Raw genomic sequence first — 20409 nt, 5'->3', positions numbered from 1 at the left:
AAACTTTTGTTTGCGCCCGAATCAAATAATACTGAAGCGGAAATACCGTTTACTAGAAACGTACCTGTGACGACATCCGGAATCTGCTTGGCTTGTTCTTGGGTCAGCATGTAGGCTCTAGTTCTTGGCCTAGCTTGATCGGCATCCTTCCTTCCACTACCTCCAGCTTCACCCTCGGTGCATTCTCTAGCAAAGTGACCTGTCTTACCACACTTGTAGCATGCAGGCTTAGAACTGCACTAATGAGCATAATGACCTGCCTTCCCACACTTATAGCAAACATTCGACCCAACTCTACACTCTCCAGCATGCATCTTTCCACACTTATGACATGTATCCGAACCCTTTCCCCACCTACACTCACCACTGTGTGCCTTGCCACAAGTCTTGCATGACCTGTTCTCCCAAACTCTCGGCTGCTTGTTCTTAGGGTTCCACATCTGGGTACCGGGTCGTTTAGCAGGAGCGACCCATTTCTTCTCTTTCTTCTCGTCTCCCACCACCACATCATCCGCAGCCAAGTCTGCATAGACCATTTCTGCGAGTTCGACAGCAGAATCGAAAGTAGCAGGTTTACTTGTCCTGACTAACATGCGGACTCTCTGTGGTAATCCCCTCACGTAAGACTTGATTCTCTTAGCCTCAGTGTTGACCATATCGGGCACCAACCTAGACATTCGATTGAACTCGGTGGTGTACTCACGATGTGTCATTGTCCCAGCTTTCAAGTTTAGGAACTTCATCTCTGCCCTCTCAACCTCGGCGTCAGCACAGAACTTCTTCATCACTAATTCCTTCAGATCCTCCCACTTCATGGCCTTGATTTCCTCTCGACTCCTTCTTTGCTCAATCGATTCCCACCAATACATTGCCTCATCTTCAAACGATTGGGTGGCATAACCGACAGCTTGGTCAGGACGACACTCGCTGATTCGGATAATTTTATCCATGGCGGTTATCCACTGAAGAGTAGCGATTGCGTCTCCTAAACCAGTCAGCTTAGGCGGGTCACAACCTTTGAAGGACTTATAGTTGCAACCGCCTCGGCCCCTCTTCCTATCATCAACTTTCACAGACCTTACCTCACTTGAATCACCCTTTTCCCTCTCATCATCTTTCCTACCATTACCACCTGCCCCTTCAACAGTTCTTTCACGGCTTCCAGCAGACCCTCCCGGAGTAATATTCTTCACAGCAGTGGCTACAGCTTGAACAATAGCTGCTTGAATTGCGGGATCCAGTTGAACCCCTTCGTTGTTGATCGGACCTCCTCCAGCTGCACTCCCCTCATCTCCGGTGTTGGAAGCTGTCTCAACCGAAGGTTGCTGGACACGACGAGGCCTGCCGCGTCGTCCAGTGCGACCTCCAGCTCCAACAATGTCTCCAGCTCCAGCCATCGTATTCTAAAAGGAAAAACACAAACATCATCACTCAAGGGACTATTTAGTACAAGGATAGTAAGGCTAACAGGTAATAACAGTGCCCAGCTGTGATTAGCTGATCACGTTACTTTTCGTGTCCTATACACTTCCCTCTATGAGTCTATTTGTGCTGGTTCTACTTAAGCAATTAGTCAAATCAAACAATCAATTATTCCTATCCCTGCCGTTCACATACCTTTTCTTTCTCATTAACATATATCATTTAATCATACACTTTACCTTTACTGATCTTGCTTGAGCGACACATGTCATTCTTGAACTGGCATCTTCTTTCTTTTCTTACTTAAATCCCATTCTCTGTTCGAGTCTAAGCATGTAGGATGCTTAAATCTCTCGAACTTTGCTCTGATACCAACTTGTAAGGCCCCGTTACCGGTAGCCCTACTTTCGTGTTGGATTTACTCATAAACGCAGTTCTAAATATCAGAGTTAATTAAAACATTCGCGGAATATAAAAGCTTTCATAAAACATTTCATAACAAAACACGTCTTGTCTTAAAACATCATTTTGTCTTTCAAAATAAACGAAACATTAAACTTAAACGTCTTGAGTCTTCCGATGTCAGCCTCTTATTCAGTGCCACGTGTCTCCTCAAGCGAGCTGCCTCATCCTACTCACCTGTGTGCATACTAAAAGTCAGTTACGCTGAGTGAGTTCTAGTTAATCATACATTATACAATACACATAAACTTATATTCTTTCATTCATACTTTCATACTTTCATACTTTCTTTTTGTATTAACTTGCTTTCATATCTTACGTTATAAAGAGCATTACGCCCTACATTCCTCGAGTATTATTAGGGCTCGGTACCCTCCTTCCTCGAGTATTATTAGGGCTCGGTACCCTCCTTCCTCGAGTATTATTAGGGCTCGGTACCCTCCTTCCTCGAGTATCATTAGGGCTCGGTACCCTCTTTCCTCGAGTATTATTAGGGCTCGGTACCCTCTTTCCTCGAATATTAGTAGGGTTCGGTTCCCTAGTTCTCGAATATTAGTAGGGTTCGATTCCCTCTTCGTTACCATACAACCATACATCATACCTCGAGTATTATTAGGGCTCGGTACCCTTTTCGTAACCATACAACCATACAACCATCATTTCCTTCTTTTATTAACTTTATCACGTTCATACACATAAGCATACATATCATACTTACCTTATACATAGCGTTACAACCTGACAGTACGTGCAATATCCGAAGATCGTTCACGTACCATCAAGCAATCATTCATACATTTCACATTATCCACATAAGGCATACACTTATCTCTTAGGATAAGCGTATTAACAAACATATTGAGTATGCACACAGCCCCGAAAACATAACACAGAAGTGGGGCTAGAAACTCACCTGAATCCTGTTACGCTCTCCGTTAATCGTTATTCCCTTCTTGAGCTGTGCACGGCTAACTGTATAATATTTACATGAATCAATTAACTACTACTACTACTCATGTTGTATTTCTATCTTTATATAACCCACAACGAACGAGGGTCCGGGGGCAGCGCCCCTGGCAGCGGGGTCTAGGGGCGGCAGCCCCTAGCAGGGTCCAAGGGGCAGAGCCCCTGGCTGGGGTCTGGAAAAATTTTATTCCATTAACTGTCTTAACACATTTTTCATTAGGTTTTTAATTTATTTTCTAATCGAACTTGACTTTAGGCGAAGTTAAACCTTAGGCGAACTTAGCTTTAGGCGAAGTTAAACCTTAGGCGAACTTAGCTTTAGGCGAAGTTAAACCTTAAGCGAACTTAGCTTTAGGAGAAGTTAAACCTTAAGCGAACTTAGCTTTTGGCGAAGTTAAACCTTAAGCGAACTTAGCTTTAGGCGAAGTTAAACCTTAAGCGAACTTAACTCAGGCGAAGTTAATTAGTTAGGCGAACTTGCTTGCAAGCGAAGTTAAGCTTGCAGGCGAAGTTATGGCTTTGCAGGCGAAGTTATGGTTTTGCAGGCGAAGTTGCCCAGTTCAGCTACGGGTTTGGTTTTTATAAAGCATTTTGGCGATTCTAATACTCTTGTTATGGTTCGACATCACCCACTACGTTCCCTAACCGTTTTCGGTCGTATATATATCCCGTATATACTATAAAGCTTGGACCTTTAAGTAAAAACGTTCAATACTACGTAAACTTTAAAGGTCAAGAACATACCTTTAGCGCTCGTTCGATCTTGGTTAGCTTGTTTATGCTCTCTAGATCTCGTGTAATAAGATCTAATACCAACTAACGTTTACTCTCTCTCGGATCTTGCTCGTTTATGGGGTGTGTGTGTGTGTTTGGAGTGTGTAGAGATTATGATGGAAATGAAATGAGGGTTTAGGGTTTTAGGTTGGTTTAGGGGATATTTATATCCCTTAAAGCCCATGGACCTAAGGCCCATTCTCATTTAACCCATCTCAATTAATCTAAGTCCATGATCCGTTCTTTACTCGATATTAATTAATTAATAACGCGAAATCACTAAACGTAACTTTCTTTATTCAACATTATAAATTTTAGGATGTTACAAAACTTGAATCTAAAATCTTGATAAAACCTAATTTTGAATTTTTTATGCTTGTACTCATTGAAATCGGTTTATAAATAAATTGTTTAAAACTTTTAGAACCTGATTTCACATTAAAAACCTGTTAAAAATTTATGGTTTTTCGGTGATCTTCTTCGTGTTCATCATTGGTTTTTTGAAAATAATGCATATTTTGGTTAAAATTTAGATTATAATTGTGGTTTTCCTAAAATAATTGAAAAACACATCAATTTTTGAAATCTGAATAATTATTAAGAATATAAATTTCAAAATTAAACATATCTTGGAGATAAAATTAATCTCTAACAATTTGAACCAAAATATTATTACCTTAAATAATTTTTGGATTTTAATACTTACCGAAATCTCGGTCAAACTGGGATTTCATCAAAACCGAAATCTCATTAAAACCGAGATACCATTAAAAACCGAAAACCTGATAAAAACCGAGAACTCATAATTTGACCGATAACTCATTACTAGAATCGAGAACTCATTACAAAACCGAAAACCAAAACTTTTTCTAATCTAAACAGGTTGTTATTAACTAATTAAATGTTTTGTAAATACTTATAACTTAAAAACCTTTTACAAAACATAAAAAGTTTAACTTGAGTGAATTTTAATGTATCACTTCCGCCCAAAGGTGATGTGTTACATCTACCCTATCATTCATGTCTAACTAAAGCTTTTGTTAGTTTTTGCCTAAGATGATACAAATGTCTCACTTCTGCCCAAAGGTGACGTGTTACATTTTTATCTAGCAAAACTAGTCCGTACATAATTAAAATAGTTGTCTCACTTCTGCCCAAAGATGATGTGATACAATTATTTTGCACACATACTTAAATAAATTTTAATTATGCCCAAAGGTGATTTATTTTTTGTTTAAGTAGAACTTTTAATTATAGTCTATTAGTTTGATGTTAATAATAGACATATCACATCTTCAATAAAACATATTATCCTCACATTAATGATCCTTCATTATTCTAATGATCATAAATATTAATCTATATTATTTTAATATTCTATGACATTACTCACTATAATTTTCTTCTATAAATAACTATCTCATTCAAATCATCCACTCTAATATTAAAGCATAATATAAGTTTTACATCACAAAGAGTTTCAATAATATTTAGCTCATCTTAATTTTAATTATTCATTAAGACATGACATGACTATCCTACTGCTCTTTCTAATAACAATCATTCTATTGAAAGCTAGAGCATAACAAATGGGATGAGTCAATCATAATGTCTCTTATGATAATGATAATCAAGAACTTATTTAAATAAATGTATCACTAGAGTTATTCTTGATTTAGTTTTTCCTAAGACTAATCAAAATAACTCATAAGATGCATGCATTCCTTCTAAATTCTAACTATAAGGTTAAATGGTATTCCTGGATACATCATAATGTACATTTCCATGACCCATAAAATTAAGGGTTCGCACATGAAAATAAGTACAATTTTATAGTACATTACATACTAAAATTTTCAATAGTACAATTTGGTGCATTACGAATCAACTATAACACTCAGAAGTACCAAAGGAAAATGAGTGTGTTGATCAGCAACATATGTACACGAAAATAAATGTCTGGTACTAGAAATAAGATGTTATTCAACTCACTACCACTAAAACCTAAAAGAGGATAATTCTAAGGTTCATAGACAAAATACAAGTATTACTTCCAGCTCTAAGTTCTCTAAGGATAAGTCTCATTGCAAAAATATGTCATTAGATTAGGCATAAGCAACAAGACTATCCATAATCCAAAAGAACATCTGGCTAAAACAGTAGTCGTATATTAATGATATTTAAGTATGCTAATCCTAATATTCCAATTAACACGTGATAGGTTGAGTCTAGTTCTAAATGTTTACCAAAAATCAACAAATAACTAACATGAGGGTTAGTGACAAATTTACATGTTAAGGTTATTAGAACCATGATAAACTGTCTTCAAATTACGTTTTATGATACCTTAAATATTCTGGAGATTAATCAGTATTTAGTATCAATACTTAAGCTACATTATGACAGTTATAAGGTTTGCATAGCCAACATAAAGTCACTATTACCTTAAACTCTCATATGATTTGTTATCAATATTCGGATTGAAACATTTATAAAATACAACTAGATGATACTATATATTTTCACAACTTTTGTTATCATAAAAATGTAACAAAAGACAAATGAGACATATAAAATTCATTCATTAAAACCAAATTTCATGAGAAATCATGACATGGTTGATGAGGGTGATTTTTCATATAATCTCATTCTTAGTGATTTTAAATCATGTGTTAAATGCCCTAAACATTACTTGTCTTAAGAAATAAGTATGGGTCCACCATAAGTTATATTTCACTGACATTCGTGAAACTTATTCAAACGGAATATTCAGACATAATTATTTTATCATTTAAAATGCTATTTACTTGTATCTAATCAGTATTCGATGGTCCACGGTCTTAAAGAGATCCGTTCATATATACTTAATATGATTTCTTCTAAATATGTCCTTTAAGTTTATTATGACATTTGGACGTTAATGGAATCAAATCAAGTCTAACATATATATGACAGATTCCCACGTCATGTACATCATTGAAACTTCTCTTGTATTTTTCCTAGAGATGTTAAAGATCAGTGGGAGCCTTAAGTGTCTCAATCATAACTTACAAGATTTGCAAGAGGTGGGCTTGATATTATCTCAAATACACCTCTTGTACAAGACACTGCTCCATCAAATCTTCTCTCTTTAGAATTTACTACTACTCTTACAAAAGTTTCATTGTTGCTTAAACGTGGACAAATTCAGATTTCTTACTAAATTAATCCTCAACAAAAGAAACTGCAACAACTTATATTATTAACTTGTTTCTCTGTTAGAATCTATTGGTCTTTTAATACTAACCCTAAGTATGCTAATTTCCTAAAGGTTTCTAAGGTCAGCGGGAGCAGTAAAAGTCTGTATATTGACTTGTTAGAAGTACAAGAGGCGGAAGAAGAGAGATATTAAATTTTACTCCAATTACACCTCTTGTACACCATACTGCGCCAAATCTTACACACTTAGAATCCTGAAAATGATAGCAACCTAACTAAGAGCTAATCCATAAAACTGAGACTTCTAAAATTACCCAATAATCAACTTAGGAGGCCATATAGGTTTTAAAACCTACTAAATTTGATGCTTATGTAACCTCCCTAACTAAAGTTGAATTGGATGTTGGAAAGTTTAATGATCATACCCTTTATAATTAAACCATTATCATCAATCATAATTGACTCCGTAAGTCGCTAACGTTTTGAGATTTGGTTGAATCACCTAAAGGTGTTCATAACCAAACTAAATCCTAACACAAACGTTAAGACACTAAGAAGCATAATTGATTATTAAAGGTTAGATTCAAAAGGGAATAAATCATCAAAGAATCTTATAACCTATATTATAAAACATTTCTTTGAGGATCATCACTGTTCAAGTAGCTTATAATAGTTAAAGAGCTACGTTAGAAAAACATTAAAACAACTTTCCCTAATAACAGACTTACATATCTACACGCTCATAAAACAACCTAAATGTTATAAACTGAAGGTTAATGAACATTTAGTCTATAAGTCAATAAAATCCATATATGGGTTAATGCAAACATCAAAATTTGATGAAATATTTATACAATTATTTTCATAAAAAACCAAGTGGATTAATGTACCTATCTCAAGATGAGTGGGAGCAACTAAAAGCAAACTTGTCCTTATATAGATGACATTCTTATGACAAGTATATGTTACATAAGTCAAAGCATTGTTCACACACTTTGATATGAAATATCTCAAAGATATCCCTTACATAATAGATATCATAACATTCTGAGATAGACCTAAAGGGACATTAGTTTTGTTCTATAAGTTTTATCTTAAATGGGTCCTTATACATGTAACAAACAATATTGCTCTATTTAGAGGATAATAGGATCATTGAGATTATTACCTTATGCTTCATTAAGTAGAAGCCTTATGTAGGTTCAAGTCTATACTCGTTCAGATGTTACTCAAAATTGTAACACACTAGATATGCCTAGATTAATGTGAAACATCTAAAAGAGTATTAAAATATCTTTAAAAGAAACGAAAGACTATAATTTAAAAGAAGTGAGAATTCAAACCGGTATATTACTCTAAACTTTGTCATATTCAGAGATAAGAAAATGTAATTTTCGGGATATATATTCTTATGTTAGTAGATAAATCTATCTCATGGAGGAGTCATAATGAACTGATAACAACAACCTAAGTCATAACAACATAATAGGTTGATTAATTACAACGTTGTTGTCAATAAATGTTGTTGAATATTTATTAGTGGACTCATAAGTTATATTAAACTCCAGATAATTTATATATTGAAGACTAATTGTGATAAAGTCAGCTACCATGTTTTCACAAACAGTAACAGTTTGAGAGGTGCTGCATTAATTTTTGATATGAAATTAATTATTCGTTTATGAACGAATTGAGGAATCTAAATTTTCATATCGAATACATTCATGATATGCTTAAGGATCCTATAACTAAAGGTCTATTACCCATAAGTATTATGAAAGCGCTTATAATCATAAGGGGTTTATTAATGACCGCATACAACTGCATATCGTAGTATGAATGATTAAATATTAAATTTCCTCATCAGTTTTGATTTTGTATGTCTCTTATTATGTTCTGCATGCATAATGACATATAGACAAATTATTATACAAATCAAACGTTTGAAGGGCTTACTTGAAAATTTTGATCATAACTACTTAGGTTTTAAATAAGGACTGCAGTATGATAAATGGGGGTCTTGAGCTAATGTTCAATTCAATGACTGTATTTCTCTGCTCCAGTTTAAGTTTAAAGCTAAAATGAGTGTTAACTCCTGATCAGGCTTATCCAATACTCATAATAAATGATTACTCGGCCAAGTGGGAGAATGTAAGAATAAATATATTTTATATATGTAATTATATGGCCATCATTATCATTTATATAATAATATATCAAAATAATTAATTATACCTTATTATATATTAGTTTGGTAATTGTTGATTGGCCATATTACCTATAATTAACTAATAAAGGGTTTCCCCTTGGGTGTATATATAGAGAGATAAATATTAACATCATAACCTAATCATACACACATAACAATTTGTGTGTCTCCTCTCTCCTAAAACCGGGTTCCTCTCAAGAACCCTAACACCATCCTTAACTATACATCCTAAAGGGGAACTCGACCAAGCTGACAACCATGTCGTCTACATCCTTCTCTGTTGCGGTTACTACTCTCCATGCTGTAACAGGTACACATATAATTATAGGTTTATCATATTATTCATGTTTTCCATTATCACCATGAGGAATTGATCAACATATAAAACTATAAACCACTATCATGTAACAAACACCTTCAATGTTGGGACATATATAATAACGGTAAACACCTTTAGTACTAGTAGTATATCACATCATGGTGTTTTCATGGTTGGACCGACATCGACCGTATCTTCTCTGAAACGACTTGCTAAAAAGGTTGCAAGATCGATCAATGATTTGATATGCCTTCTATTTTGTGTGAATAGTCTCTTAACCCCTTTTGCTATCTCAAAAACACTGAACTTGTTTAAAATTAATAAAATTGTTAAACAACGGTACTATCTTACTCATTAGTCGTTACATATATGGCGTCTACGCAGATGAATTTTTTCAGTCGAAGTACATATACTAACCTTTTTTTTCTTTTTTGTAAGGACTGAGGACATGTATTCTTTTATAATTGAAATTTAATTAATAAATAAAATATTAATTCGAAAGATTTGTTCTGATGACATCATCTTCTGATTTATTTTGATAGCTGTTTGAGTTCAACTAAATTAACCTGGGCCAGATTTAGAAAAATAAAATGGGTCAATACCCGAATATGTATTCTAGTTCCAGCCCGACCCAATATCATTTAGAGTCCATTTGTGTGGTTACCATTAGAGGTGAAAAAAAAAGCCGAACCCGGAACCGAACCCGAAAAAAAACTGGAACCGTTTTTTATACCCGGTTTTTAATACCCAAACCCGTACCCGTACCCGACCCTACCCGTAGGACACGGATAGGGTATGCATTTTAGTACCAAAACTTGTACCCGAACTAGTTCTATACCCGGAACCAGGTTTTTCCAAAACTCGAAACTGGGTTTTTCAAATACCTGATCTATACCCAAAAAATAACTTGAAAATACCCGAAAAATACCACTAAAAAGTGCAACCCCTGAAAAATTCCAATCTATACCCAAAAAATACCCGGAAAAAAAAACCCGAAAATATGCTTTTTTCAATACCCGGAAATAAGGTATTCAAATACCCGATTTTAGAATACTTGGTTTTATACCCGACCCGAACCCGATACATAGGGTATGGTTTTTAGAGGCAATACCCGGACCCGAACCGGGTATTGCTAATACCCGATTTTCCAATACCCGATCATACCTGAGCCCGGTTCCATACCCGAACCCGGGTTTTTCTAATTCCCGAGTTGTGCACCTCTAGTTACCACCTCCCGTTATAAACAACCAAAAACTCTAACGTTTTCCATTGGCCGCCGCTACATTCGCAGATCAAGAAGCACACCGAGCAGCGAAGATGAAGTACAACGTATTTGTAATAGTAGATTGTGCGTGGCATGAGATAATGGTTAAGACTTGGGATCTTTGTAGTCTCATGTTCGAAACCTAACTTAAAAGGGTTTCACACATTGGTCATTGGTGGGTTTCTCATTGATGATGTTACTTAGTGAGTCTGGTCTAGTGCATCAAAATTAATGTGAACGGTTAACATCATGTGAAAGGCAGCCCCCGTATTGAGTGTAGCTCCAAACGATGTTAAAGAAATGATTGTGCTTGGTATTTAATTTTATGTTATCAATCGATTTTATTTCTATTAATAATGTTATAGTTTCAACTACTAAGTTTTATCATTTAATAACCCGTATTTCATTAAAAAAGCAAACTCTCCCACATGCGCATCTTTACCATGTAATTTTATAAGATACCGTCTCCATAACTTAAAGTTCATAAATTGAGTATTCTTACAAATTATATGATCATAAATAAATAAATTAGATTTGTACCCGTCACGTTACGACGATGCATTAATGCACATTCGGTTTGTATGAGTTAGGTTTTTTTTTATGATACCAACACTATTCTGAAAAATAAATAACATATTGGGGAAAACAATGACACTCCCATAACTTATAATAAAAAATAGCATATTAAAAAAAATATAACTTATGATCAAAGCGATATGAATCATGTTTATATCGGTTAGCTTCGTTACGGTACTGCACTAAACCAACAAAATAGATAGTAAAAGCCCAAAAATACTCATATAAATTTTGATACAAGTTAATAACATATTTAAAACAACATTTATTCGGCCGGTAAAACCATAACACGTGAAGCTCTCTAACGTTAATACTAAATGTATAACAAGATATGCAAGGATTACAACAACTCAAAGCATATTTTCAAAGAAATAACAGTTCTGAGAGTATGACAAGAACTTCAAATTTAAAATATATATATAGTAATGGACATCTCTTATATAAATACTCAGCTAATCAATTCTCTTTTCATATAATATCAAAAAAAATAAAAAATAGTGTTTAACAAAGTCAACAAAATGCCTAAGCATACACGAATGGAATGCTTAAGCATTTTGTTTTAAATGGCCCACGGGCCACCCCTGGCCTCAACCCGATGCAATGACTAAACTCAAAACATAATATGATAGAATTTTAGGTTTGTGATTATTTTTAATATTCGTATATTTGGTATCGGATGATATTTGTCCATTTACCTGGACTCGTATATTTACACGGTCGGATCTATAAATATATTATATAATTTTAACAAATATAATAAGCAGTATTCTATAGTTAGAAACTTAAAAAATATAAGATCTGGTTTTAGATAACGAACTTATCAAAAGAAAATTATTAACCACATATAACTATAAATATGAAATTCCAAATGAGTAATAATAATAGTTACTTTTTTTTTGAACAGCGAATTTCATTAAAAAGCTAGCAAGGCGTTAAAGACCGAACACCGAAACAAACTTGCATATTAAAATTACACCAATCATTCAAGCCAAACTTTTAAACGAAGAACGATTTTTAATCCAAAGGAAACCCAAAGATTTTATGTCCTCCACCATTTTAGAAAAAATAGCCGACTTGTTTTGAAAGATGACTTCGTTGCGGGTCTTCCATATGCTCCAACATGCCGTGAGAATAATCCCGTATAACAACTTGTTTTTCTTGTTCCCCAAATTGCTAGATTCATGAATGGTGAGCAAATCTCGGACCGAGAAGGCAAAGATCGGTGGCACTAATAAAGACAGAAGAAGAAACAAACTACAAAGGCAATAATATTACCAAAAGAATCTTGTCACGTTCGAAACTTGCAAGTTCGTTTAAGACTCTCCATAGAGCCATTTAAAGGTAACTTTTTGAAGGCAACGATGAGATAAAAATTAAATAGGGTAAGAATAATTGTAAGACTGAAAATGAAATTAAGGTGTTTAAAGATTTGTAAGGATATTATGTGACAGATGATGTGGCAGTTAAGACTTAGCATTGAAGATAGTCTTAGACTATCTCCGATGCTAAGGAAACCCTTAAACGCCATTAACAGTCCAATCATCTGCGTCGCAACCTCCTTTTGAATGACAAATCCGATTCTACTGAAAACAAAGTTACATTTCTTCAGCGTTGATATGCTACCGTGCACGGTCCGCTGAACTATTTTAAGAAACGTAACGACATTTGGGCCAAAGGACCAAATGTATCAAAAAGAAATGAAAACATATTAATTCTCGACACATGCCTTCTCATATAATTTTACTTAAAAGATAAAAACATAGAATTGCATGTCATATATAACGGATTTCCTTTTAATTTGGATTTTATAGAATTGGTTTTTTTTATCAGACCTATTTAATTTGATATTGGATTTCTTAGAACTAAAATCAAGACATAGGTTATTTGCAGTGGCGGATCCAGGAATTTTTTTTAGGTGGTTCCCTCTTAATTTATAAGGTGGTTCCTACGCATCTTCTATATATCCGTACACTATTATTTCGAAACTCGGGTGGTTCCGGGGAACCACCCGTTTGTATGCTGGATCCGCCAATGGTTATTTGGACATCATATGCGCTTAAACGGCTCGTATAAAGGCTATACGAGCTATATAGGTGCAAAATTTTGTCATTTTGGGTTGAAGAGTGTCAGTTGTTTGAAGCCAATACGGCTCATATAGGGGCTATACGGCTCGCATCGACTAGAAAAGCTGTCATCCGTACATTAGTTAGTCATGTGAGAACTATACGACTCGTATAACCCCTATACGAACTTCAAAAACTAAAGAGCTATATAAAAAACTTCAAATAATAAAACAAAAACATATCTTTTTTCTTGACTTCATACCATCTTCTCCACCACAAGTCACAACTCTTCATTATTAAACCTGTTACCAAAACTTAAACCATCATATAATATCATCAAGTTATCAAACACTATGGAGAAACAGAAACTAGACCTCTTATTCATCCCATCACCACTTATGGGCCATGCAGGCCAGCTTATTGAGCTAGCCAACTTGTTTGTCAAAACCTTTAGCCATATCACTGCCACCATACTTATTATGAAGCTCCCGGGTGACCCGATAGGTACCGCTTACACCGACTCGTTTACCGATCAAACAAGAATTAAATTCATCCATTTCCCACCTATGGATATTAATTTGTTACATGACTGCCCAACTGTTGGCTTCAAGGCTGATGCAGTCATTAACTACCATAAGCCCATGATAAGAGAGTTAGTTGCTACTCGGGTCAACGGGTCGGGTAGGGTCAAAGGGTCCGGGTCCGGATCCGGGTCGGGTCGGGTTGGTGCATTGGTGGTTGACATGTTTTGTACACCAATGATAGATGTTGCTAATGAGTTTGATCTAGCTACATATGTGTTTTTTCCGTCGAATGCCGCGTTTCTCGGGGTTATGTTTGTAACACCCTTGGCAAACACAACATTGTCCCACTCTTAGGCTATCCCACATCGGCCGTGGACAAGAGAGATCACTGGTTCATAAGTAATGTCCTGCTTCTTCAATCACCAACGCGTTTTGGGCAACCAAAAACAAATCCGTGAGCTCTTCGTGGGCAGAGCGGACAATATTGGTGGTACGAGAGGCCGGGGTGTTACAATGTTTTATTTTCAGATACTACATGATGAACAAGATGTTGATATTGTGGAACTGAGGCACTCGGTTACCGAGTTATCGGTCCCGAGCTATGTTAACTCGGTTCCGACAAGTGTTGTCTCAAATGTGATTTGGGATAGTGATCAATGGTCGAAATGGTTCGTTCGTTACACCTGAAAGTATAGAGAGGCGAAGGGTATAATCGTCAACACGTTTCGAGATCTTGAGCGTCACGCGCTTTCTTCGTTTGATGATAACACGCCTCCGGTTTACACCGTGGGCCCGCTACTAAAACCCTTAAAACCGACACCGAATGATGAAGTGTTGAAATGGTTGAAAAGTCAACCGAAGTCGTCGGTTGTGTTGTTATGTTTCGGGTCGAGGGGGTGGTTTGGTTCGGACCAGGTTAGGGAAATAGCAGTGGGTTTGGAATGGAGTGGGTCCCGGTTTATATGGTCCCTACGTGGGCCGCCTTCCGAGGAGCTAAAGGGGTTCCCCGAGGAATACACGGATTTTAATGAAGTCCTGCCAGATGGGTTTCTAGAACGGACCGCGGGAAAGGGGAAAGTGGTGGGGTGGGTCCCACAGACGGAAGTCCTGGCTGATGTGGCGACGGGTGGGTTTGTGTCGCATTGTGGGTGGAACTCGATACTTGAGAGTGTTTGGTATGGGGTCCTGGTTGCCACATGGCCGTATATGCAGAGCAACAACTGGACGCGTTCCAAATGGTTAAAGATTTGGGTTTGGCGGTCGAGATTTCTTTGGATTATAACCAATTGGACAAGAATCAAAAACTGGTGTCGGCTGAAACGATTGTGAAGGGGATACGAGAGTTGATGGATAGCGATAGCGTGGTTCGAGCCAAGGTGAAGGAAATGAAAGAGAAGAGCCGAATGGCGATGAAAGAAGGCGGTTCATCGTTCACGAGTTTGAGGAAGCTTGTTGATGATATTATCTGACTTTCATCAAACATGCAATGTGTTGGGTTAGTATGTATTGCTCCCACATCAAATAAAAACGAATGCGTGAGTTTTCGATGGGTAAAACAGACAATATTAGTTGGCATGTGTGATCGGATATAACGTTAATAACACGGCGTTCTTTTGAACACGATTACCATATAAAACTCATGAAAAACAGCGAAAACGAGTTTATTTAAATCTGTCCCAACTCCAAATGTAACATTTTGTCAATAATCAAACATAAAGAATTAACTGGTTGCCTAACATAACAAGTTAATCAATAATACATACACAAACAAAAAGAAAAAAATCGTCGGTCCAAGCTTGGACCGAATAGAAACGAAAGATCAATGTTTAACAAACTTTATACATCTCTAGTTTTTAAAAAAAATGTGCCTATCTTGGGTCGAGTTTGATCAAGGTTTAAGAGCAAGGGCGAAGCCAAACTTGGGAGTTCTATGCAAGGATTTCGTGTTGACCTCAGTAGACAACGAAACGAGTGACTTATAAATAAATTTATGCTGCAAAACCGCGCCTAGCTTCCCATTATTATCAACCTTAGCCTTCACCAATGTTTGATCATCGAACACATAACACCCTCCAACCACAAACTTGGTCTTGTTTGTTGATAACCTTCGTGTAATCTCGGCTGCAACAGCAGTCTTTTCAAGAACATTAAAGCTATACATATACAACGCTCTTATCGTGTCCCCATTGTCACCCCTGCAAAATAATATGTTAATTAGTAGATTTAACAGTGATTTTTTATATAGCAAATAGTTACAAGCACAGCCGACTTTGAGGGGGCAGAGGGCGACTGTCGAATTTTCTGCTGGATTAGGTGATTTAAAGAAAAAAAAAGTGGTTTTAGGTGGTTGACTTGAATTTAAGTGGTTTTAGGTAATTTGCTATCTCGGATAGTATGTCCACGTCATCCAACTGTTCAACAAGTGTCGTCCATGTGGAATCCGCTATCTCAAATAGTGGATTACGCAGGGTTTCGAGATGGTAAATGTCAGTAAAAGGACTTGTAGAACAACTGGATGACGTAGATAGCCACGTGGAATGTATGCTGACGTGTATTGGTAATCCGCTATCTGAGATAGCAAATTACTTAAAAGGCTAAAACCACTTAAATTCTAGTCAACCACCTAAAACCACTTTTTTTTCTTTAAATCACCTAATCCAACAAAAAAATTCAGCGACCGTCCCGGCCCGATCATCCTGGTAAGCCTGATTATTTTAAAAAAAATTTGTGTATATTTTTTGAAAAAATATGTATTCTTAATGTTTAAACCCAATTACTCAATAAATTTAAGCCCATTTTTATTTAAAAAAAACATTTTTACACGACCCAAATCATAACCAAGTAAGCTGATTAAAATACTTAATTATTTAATAAAAAGCCCTTTTGCTTAAGCTCCAACTTTTTTCTCGCCATCGGCCCAAAATTTTTTAACAAATCTCGAAGATGACCCTACTTACAAGATTAAAGAAGCAGTGTAATATAGTTTGTTGAAATTGATGCCAACTGCAATATTTTTGAATTTGCAAGAAGATGTTTTATAAGCTGCATTTGCACCAATGGCTAATGTTGGAGTGCCAAATGTTGCAGCAACATTAATAGTTGGAGCTTTATTCAAACTCATTGTAGATGTTAGAGTAGCATGCTGATGAAAGTATTGTACCTTAAGCTGCACTAAACAAAAAAATACATCATTTCGATGATTTAAATTGAGTTATACAAGTAACGATTGCACTGAAGAATGTACCATGCTAGATTCAAAACCATGGAGTCTGAATGTAGCAACAATGTCTGTTGATGGCACAATCTTCTTCGCAGACAACGTCAAACTGATCTGCACAATTTGATGAAGCTTTTAAATAAACGTGTCATGTTCGGGTCAACCTCACAAGTTCACGGGTTGACCCATTTAACCCATATATTTTTTATTTTATTCTTTTAAGATTTTTTCGTCATAAATAAGATTGGTTACGTATTTTATTTCAAAATTTAAAACTAAAAAGAAAACTAAAATAAGATTTTATAATTAAAATGTAACTGTGTCAAAAAGTTTTTGTATAAAGGGGACTAAATACCATGAGGAAAAAAACAATACAATAATTTTTTTTAATAAGGTCAACAGGACGTGTTCAGGTCAATCCAATGCATTTCATGTACGGTTTTTGGGTTCGGGTCATATTTGCCTCTAGTATAGTATTTCAGTATTTCTAGAATACTATTTTCTTATATTTTATAAGAGTTTATTTTTATTTATTATTATTATTATTTTATTTATTTATTTTTTTAGCTGGTGGTTTCATTAGAAGCAACCTCTCTATCCCTACGGATAGAGGTAAAGTCTGTCTACATCCCACCCTCCTCGGACCGATAACTTTAGCTATATGTGGGATATGTTGGGTATGAATGTTGTTGTTTGGAACCACACCAATTCCTGGATGAACTTTTCTAATACGAGATGTCAACCGTCCATACTATTTTGACGTTTTAGGGTTGAGGAAACCCACGGTGAGAAAAACCCCCTTGAGTGAGGTTTATAACACTAAGTTTAGGCGGTGTTTGGGATTGCTTCTTTAAAATGCATTTTGCTTTTTGGAGATGCAAAATGTCCAAAATGTCCCTCCAAAAGCACCAACTTGGTGCTTTTAGGTGTTTTTGGAGGGGCATTTTGGACACTTTGTCTCTCCAAAAAACAAAAAAACATTTTAAAGAAGCAATCCCAAACATGCACTTATTGACAATTAGTGTTATGTTCTCATGATGATTTGTGTTAACATTGGTTTCAAACTTTCAATGTTTCATATTAAAAAAAAGGGTTTACCTGTTGTTTGTAGGTCAAGCAGCGTGTTGACTGACAGCATTTATTGAGTTGTAAAGAGGAGGGATGTTTTGTAACAAGTTGTCTGGTTGGCGGCCTATAAACATGGCATCATCGTTCTGTAAGCCGATAGTTGAGGAATTTAGAATCATGCTAAAAAAATACTCCATACATATCTGTTTACTTGATTGGAACCCCTTCCTAGTTTCTTTAATAAATAATATTGATAAAACGATAAAGTTCTAATGCAGCGTTTGGTATGTTAGTATGTATGAGAGATTGAGAGACGGGATTGAATGCGACTTTGTGAAGGAATGAAATAAATAGTGTTTGTGATACGTACCTGGTCCTTAGAATCTATTCCCGCCTAAACCCATGTTACCAAACAAGCGGGAACAGTTTAAGCAGATTTTAGTGGGGCAATTATGTTCTAGAACTGTCAATTAGGTTTAGTATTAATAGGGTTATCTTTGTTTTATTAGTTATGGAGGTTTATGTTAATTAGAATTAGGGTTCTTTAACCTTGTAATTGGAGATCAAGCCTATCTCGAATGTGGCTATTATCTTAATTTCAGTACTTTAGTTTTCCGGTTTCTATCAGTTTGGTTGGTTAATATAATGAAATCACGTATCATCTTCTTCATTAACCCCCCCCCCCCCCCACCCAAACACCCCATTTCATTCCGTCTTTCACCCTTCGTCAACCAGTGGCGAACTTACATCATTGTGAGGGGTAGACTTCTCTGACAAAGTGGAACTTATTTTTTTTAACGTTTTATGTACTAACCTGAAGTTATATTATGTTATCCCTCAAAATATTTATAAAACCCAAAACTTCACATTTCAAATATTAAAAGTTTAAAATGATTAAAAACAACTATTTAATTATTCCCAAAACTTCACATGTCAAATATTAATAGCATAAAATGATTAAAAGCCTACTATTTAATTAAAACTTCGCGTCAAATGGGTAACCCAACACATAATGAAAAATCAGATTCGGGACACTCAAAATGCTTAGCCAGGCACATGTACAAGCAAAACATGTCGCCGATATGCATGAAACTTGTAATCGGGCATCGATACACGTGAAATGGGTAATTCGCCGGCTGTAGCACGTAACGCAGTTCCTAGCTCAGGTACGAGCGAAGAGCGAAACCAGGTGCCCGTACTCGTGAAACGGATTAAAAGTTTTTTTTCTTAATGTTTGGTTAGAAAAAATTATGTTACCCCTAACAAAATGTTCTAGAGCGAAACCATTACGAACCTAACCAAGTAACTTGACGTAAATTATAAACCAGGCGTATAATTCTAGAGCATTATTACTAATATATATAAAAGAAAAGTTTGGTGACGTTGATACGTAATTGGTCCACTTGGTAATGTTTCATTGGGCCAAGGTTTTTTTATATAATTTTTGTTTTTTTTTTGTTTTGCTTTTCTTTTTTTAAGTTTAGTAATTATATTTCTAATTAGTTTTGTTATGTTTTTTATTTGTTTTATTTTAGTTCCAATATCGTAATGAACGTGATAGAAATTGACCTAATTTGCGTAGAATTACCGCATTTTGTTTTAGTTCTAGTACCGTAACGAACGTAACGAAAACCGAGCGAATGACAACTTTTTTAGTTTCATGTTTCGTAACGAACGTGAAAAAAACCGACGGAATTTGCATAGACTCGCCGCCTCAACGCCAGGGATCAACACCGCTCGGGATTTACCAACACTCGATTTTTACCAATCGACGCCACCCCATTGGTCAATCTCAAAATTTATAACTTTTTGTTTTAGTTCCCGCACAATAACACGCGTAACCAAAGCCGACTGAATTCACGTTGACTTATCACCTCAACACTTAAGACTGGTAATGTCTGGGTTTACCACCGCTCACATTTATCGACTTGTCTGGCGCAAAGCGCCGGTTAAAAAACTAGTTGTATATAACAATTAGAAACTTTGGTGCCGAAAAATTCCGATTGGACCACTTCGTGACACTTTATTGATGGATTTTTTTTAATATGTTTTTGTTTGTTCGTTTTGTTTTGTTTTGTTTTGTTTTGTTGTGGGTTAGGCACGTAGCGAAAGTGACTGAATACCAACTTATTTTTTATTTTTGTTTTAATTCCGGTGTTGTAACGATCTTGACAGAAACTGACCGAATTCGCGTAAACTCAACACGTTTTGTTTTGGTTCCAATTCCGTAACGAATGTAACGAAAACCGAACCAATGTTGATTTTGTTTTAGTTTTGGCATCACAACGAACGTGACGAAAACCAACCAAATTCACGTAGACCGACCACCTAAACACCGGGGATCTAC

The 20409-nt window shown here is 35.8% G+C and overlaps 2 pseudogenes; one reads left to right on the top strand and one right to left on the bottom strand.

Annotated features, from left to right (window-relative positions):
• The first annotated feature begins 13589 nt into the window (after positions 1 to 13589).
• LOC143580262 (anthocyanidin 3-O-glucosyltransferase 2-like) lies at positions 13590 to 15413 on the top strand (annotated as a pseudogene).
• A 252-nt stretch (positions 15414 to 15665) lies between these two features.
• On the bottom strand, positions 15666 to 16898 carry LOC143580257 (mitochondrial outer membrane protein porin 2 pseudogene; annotated as a pseudogene).
• Positions 16899 to 20409: the final 3511 nt, after the last annotated feature.

Source organism: Bidens hawaiensis, unplaced genomic scaffold (genome assembly GCF_021521415.1).
Source record: "Bidens hawaiensis isolate Kalapana, Puna unplaced genomic scaffold, B.hawaiensis_p1.1 tig00030294_1, whole genome shotgun sequence".
Taxonomy (NCBI): domain Eukaryota; kingdom Viridiplantae; phylum Streptophyta; class Magnoliopsida; order Asterales; family Asteraceae; genus Bidens; species Bidens hawaiensis.
This window is presented reverse-complemented; position numbering and strand designations above follow the sequence as displayed.